Raw genomic sequence first — 5,813 nt, 5'->3', positions numbered from 1 at the left:
AAAGCTTGCTTAATAATTGTTTTCCATCTATTTAAGTTGGTCTAATAAAAGATATCAGATTTGCACAAAGAACCTTGTCTGCTTCTAAAGGAGGCCTTTATAGCCCCCTGGTGGAACACTTGGTGCAAAGTTGTATGTGGATCTGGATACATAGGGCATCTATACACAAGCAGCAAGTCTGCTCCGACATGCTGTAATTACAGTGCATCAGGGCAGACTTGATTAATCTTGGTAATGACCACACTCCAGCAGTCTTCAGCTTCTCATGTATCAGCATCTCCACACTTCAAAATGGTGGCAGGGGCACTTTATCTAAAGCTCATTCAACGAGCTTTAGATAAGGCACCCCGCCACCATTTTGAAGCATGGGGACACTGATACACGAGATGCTCCAGGTGCTTTAATTAGAGCGGCTCTCAGAGCCACTCTAATTAAAGTGGCCCTGCTCCACTCCCGGAGCATGTGTATAAACACCCTTACAGCCCCGGAGTTACTAGAACCAGCAACAATGAAACAAGTAACAAATTAAAATAAGAAGAGACGTGCACAAAGGCCAGAGCCAACTCTGATTGACAAAGTAACAGCTGCCCAGAACTACAACCCAGAAACCCTGTCAGGATTAAATTATTTCCTCAGGATAAACCACATACTTGGAAGTAAGCTGCATGTACGGAACCAATAATGTAGCAGTGGATGGCAAAAGGCGATGAAGGGCAATGATACATGCCCCTCTGCAACTTGATTAGAAGGGCATGGCAGGGGCTCAGGTTGGAGAGCAGCAAATACATAATGGAATGGATTTTTTTAATCCTAAAAATCAAAATGAATTTTTAAAGCATACCATCAAAGCTGCCAAATGCAAGACCATCTCTTGTCATCATGAGGTGCCTTACAATAGATCATTTCCCAATAGAGGGTGTTGCAGTATGATAGTTTCTTATTACCTTGATGTACAGGGTAATGCCCAAGAATTTGGAGAACTCTGCTTCCAGGAATTGCTAGATGAGAGAAGACTGCCCATGGGGAGACATGAGTAAAGCTTGAGTGTTGCCCTTCCTTTGCTCTTTATCTACTTATGTCTGAGGTATCCAACATTGCTGAGGTACCCCAAATCATGTATTGTTCAGAGGGCTTTGGCGTGCGTGCTCTGAGTTATAAATAACTGGTAATGTAGCATCTAATACTACAGGACTGTTGTGTCGAATATTTGTCATGGATGAAATTGGAGTCTGGGTGGCTGTGCAATGGAACAAGGGAAAGTGACGCCGCCTTATTCACTCCCAGCAGAGATGCAACTTGGGCGAGTTGAACAAGGTGACTATCCTGGGTGCCGACTCGTGGGGAAGAGACAGCAAGAAAAGGCAGCTCCTAGTGACAGCCACATAACTGCATGCACCCAGATGGGTCACTTTGTCATGGCCTCCCAGCAAAGCTTGAGAGCTTCTACTTCAATTGTCATGGGCTGGGCCTGGTTAGGGAAGATCAGGCTTCAGGACTGCTACCCCTTCCTTGAGAACTAGTGAGCTGGAAAGGTCTGAGTGGCATATTAGCCAGGGTTACAACCAGTCCATGCCACCCAGCAGAGCTGTAAGGGAGAAAAAAGCCACATCCTGAAAAGGGAGTTGCAACTTTTCCTGCTCTCACCAGAAAAGGGAGCAGAGAAGAACTGTGATTCTCATAGTATTCTTACTGTTGTGCAGCTTGTATCCACCTGGCTGCTGTTCCCTATTGCATTGCCCAGCTGACTGCACTTTCCTGGTACTGTACTGCGTAAGTCCCCAGGCCTTAGCTTCCGACACTGATATTTATTTACACGGTGTGGTCCAACTGTAATCTGTGAGCGAGCACTGTAGTCCCAGTTCTGCAAAGCAATTTATAGAGAGAAAACTTGTCTGGGCAAATTGCCTTGCCAGACTGAGACCAATGGCAGGTTATAAATGTCTTGAGGACTGGGACTTTAACTTGCAAATAATTTCATATGAAAGGTTTTATAGAACTGTGTGATATTATAACTCAGAATCATGTTATAGCACCTATAATTTGCAATAAATAAGTTGCAATTTTAAGGATATCTGGACCCGGTCACTTGAAAATATGACACCACAATTGATGTATTTCAGCTGGTCTACAACTTAAATTTGAAGCCCTTTCAGATAACTTTATTTATTTTATTTTTTTTTGAGAAATTTTTTTTCTAGCTGCATGCTGAAGACAACAGAGGGGAAAAGCAAGGCAGAAAAATCATGTCCCTGTTGGTAATAATATGTTTAGACTGATGGTGCTCCAGATACTAGTTCTGAAATGAAAAAGTAGTATCAAATCAATTTTCACGCTGAAGTTTTGCTGGCAAATTACAGGAAGGATCAAACAGAAATCATACATCTGAGTAGCTGAAATTGTAATGTGTTAACATTAAATGCAGAATAGAAAAATTTAGATTTGACACACTACAATTAATGCTTTTGTATTTTTAGGTCTTTTTATGATGCATGTTATTATGTCTTAGATATACCTGCAAGTGTCTTTTTTGTTGCAGCATTCATGTTGTTTGATTATAGCGACAACCAAATGACAAGTACATTGATTAATGGAAATTCAGGTTTTGTTTGCATGTTGTGACTTCTGTGATTATGCTAATCTTTCATAATATTTATATTTTTGCCTCTGCTTTGACTGACATCCACATTAAGCTCTCTAAAGTCATTTTATATGTTATGTACAGTAAAGCAATATGCATTTAGTCAGATTCAATCAAACCCAGTGGTTTGTAATCTATTTCACAAGCTGGGAATAAAGAGTCTCTTGATACTTGGCTAAACAAATTGTTATGAAAATGGTTTTATATTTCCTGCCTGTGGTAATGTTCTTCACTTCCTACTTCTGTTAAGTAAATTTAGAGTGCCTCTATCACTTTGAGCAAAGACAGAAGAGGAGACATTTCTTTACATTTCAAAGTGTTAAATTCACGGTTTTCAATCTCAAGTTATACAATACTGCTTCCAATTTTCTGTAATACGTGAAGATTTTTGGCAACATTTGCTTTTAAAATGTGCATTTACTGTCTGTACATTTTGTTATGAGTAACTCTGACTATTGTTACAGCACATTTTACTAAAAAGACTATGAGAAGTGAAGCATTTGGCTCTGCACTTTCCAGGGGCTAGAATGTTAATAGAATGATCTGTGGGGCCATGTCTATCAGTGATAAATCCATTAACCTGACAACACACAAGAAAAGAGGTCTTACAATACCCAAAGCTTGTGTTGTCATGGTTTTTTTGTAGCTATGTTCTTTTATCCCTCTTTTTTTTTATCCTAAAGGCTGTGAATAATAAGGTCAACGGGGCAGTGGTTTGTTTGCAGAAGAGCATACTTGTACAGTGTCATCGTTATATAAATTGCAGGAGAACTGGTTTGTGACAATGTGGTTTTCAGTTTCAACTGTGTGCAAGAACTGTTGTGGCTTAAAAAGTGCCGGATGGTGTGTTGCTATGTTAAGGCCTAATAGTGGCCTAGAATTGCTGGTTTTGTGGATTCTGTGGACTTTGCAAGGTGTGCTTCAGTGGTCTCCCTGCAGTTTTCAAGGACTTGGATCTCCTTACCCAGATCAAATAGCACTGATTGTCATTCTTGTTGGCTCTGTTGCCTGAAAACTCAAGGGCCACATAAGAATGAGGATACCACTTCTTTCAACAACCTATTTCTGACTTTTGCATAGAGTTCCATCTTCACTAACATTGTACCTTGAGCACTTTCATACACCTTAAATAGTTTAAGCTGGAAGGAAAGAGCCCATCTCTTACAATCACAGCTCCTCTATGAAAATGCAGTACACTCTGTTTAATGCATAGTCTTGGGACTTAAAAACCACCCCCCAAACCTATGCACTTAAAAAAACTCCATGCAAGCAAATGCTCAGAACTTGCCCTAAACTTTTCATACCTCATTAAGGATCCTTATTTTATTTCACAGGGTACCTTTATGCTTCTAATAGCAGCCTTAACATTGACAGCTCCTGGACAGCTTCAGCAATTATGCAGTCAAAAGGAGTACAGTTAAGTTGCAATGTAGAGAATGGAGTTGAAGAGCTCCTCTGCACACAAACATTTACTTAACTGCCGTGCAGATAGCTGATATTTGTTACAATATAAGCAAGCAATAAGAATTGGGAAAGTTAGGGTTTTCAATTAAGTGAATTGGGCAGTTATCCAAGATGTGTCTGAATGGAGCAAACAGTTCCTGTGAAATGTGAGGCAGTTTCTTATGATCCTTTTTCATTTCCAGAAGTGCACATAGACTGCACCAAAAGCTCTCTAGAGTACACCCCACAGGCTTTTTGTTAATGTATCTTAGGTAATCATCCATACATATGCAATGCCAGCATACATAGATGCAAGCTTTGGAAGCCTAGGAAAAATCTCCAGGGAGTGTAATAACATATGAGCACATCTTCATTATTTTCCTTTCCCTAAAAGGCAGGACCTTCTTGCTCAGATTTCTAAATGTTGCAATTTTGGACAGTAACCATCCCATGGAAACAGTGTTTCCTAAAAGGTGAAAGCTAATCAATCAGTTGAAAAGCAGCCTAGAAACTATACCGTGATGGGCTGCGGCAGATAGGAAAGAAATGAACTATAAAGCTGTTTGAGTTGTAAAGTGAATTAGCAATTAGGAAAAAATAATAATAGCAACAAAACTAGTGAAAAAAGAGTCCAACATGGTGCTGTAAAAAGGGAGACATTTACTAACACGAGAACGAGTACTTTTTTGTTGTAGCAAGTTTTGTTCTCAAAAACTTAGAAATTATTGGCAGATTTTAATTCTTGTTCAACAGCACACTTGTGGGAGCTAGATAGCTTTGCAATTACTTTACACCTCTTCTTGCTGAAAAAATGGATTAGGGCAAATGTAGCCATGGTAAGACATGTCGATTTTCTGCTTGTTCAGTTTAAGTGATTGGAAGTGTCAGATTTTTCTGACTTTAATCCCTTTTGATTAATTTCCCTGTTCTATCCTTAGCATAATATCTTTCCCTCCTACAAACCTATTCCATAATAACCGAGAATATTTAGGGTGACTTTTTGCTCTTAGTTATAACACAGTAAATCCACAGTAATGCAGTGGGCTTCCCAGGCTTTGCTTTCGATTTACAGTGGAGTAACAGAGAGCAGAAAGCTGTTCTGGCTTTTAGCGTAAATGAAAGGAGAAGGCTATCCCTGGAATTTTGTAGAGTGGTACAAATAAAATTACAACCCCAGGGTAGCAATAAATTATATGTTCAGCTGCGCAGTTTTAGTTAGAGAGGAGGGAATGTGGACATATTCCTACTGTTCCTGCTGCACTACCGTCTTGCTTGAAAACGCTCTCAAGGTTTATGAGACTGACTTTGTAAACAGTTTTCAAAATATGAGCAATTTTCAAGCTGACTTCAAAGTACGGGCTCATCCAAAGCTCCACTCCACAAATAGCAGAGTCACAGGTTCAGGGTATGTACAGGTGTTACATTTAGATTGACCTAACCCTGCCCAATCGTGCAAGCATTCAGAGTGCTAAAATAGCCCAAAAAATGGCATGCGCAACTGAAGGTAGCTCTGAAGAGGTGCACTAACTAGATTGAGACCAGGTTAACCCAATCTAGGAAAGGGTTCATCTAATCTCCCAAATGTCTATCCAGAGGCCTTCACTGTGCAGCCCTAGAGCTGGGAAAGCCCTCGGGGCTGTGCTGTTCCTACATCTGCCAGCCTGACCGGGTAATTTTAGACCCCTGGCTCCCACCCCCACCCTGTACACCTGCTAGCCCCCCCCCCCCCCCC

The 5,813-nt window shown here is 40.5% G+C and overlaps 1 protein-coding gene across 2 annotated transcripts in view; it reads left to right on the top strand.

Moving 5' to 3' along the window:
* SPOCK1 (SPARC/osteonectin, cwcv and kazal like domains proteoglycan 1) overlaps positions 1-5,813 on the top strand; it is a 694,220-nt gene that overhangs the window by 361,004 nt on the left and 327,403 nt on the right. The gene's annotated exons all lie outside the window — the stretch shown is intronic.

Source organism: Gavialis gangeticus, unplaced genomic scaffold (assembly GCF_001723915.1).
Source record: "Gavialis gangeticus isolate Ggan-Ray unplaced genomic scaffold, GavGan_comp1, whole genome shotgun sequence".
Classification (NCBI taxonomy): Eukaryota; Metazoa; Chordata; order Crocodylia; family Gavialidae; genus Gavialis; species Gavialis gangeticus.
Note: the sequence above shows the minus strand (reverse complement) of the source record. Positions and strands in the feature narration are given on the sequence as shown.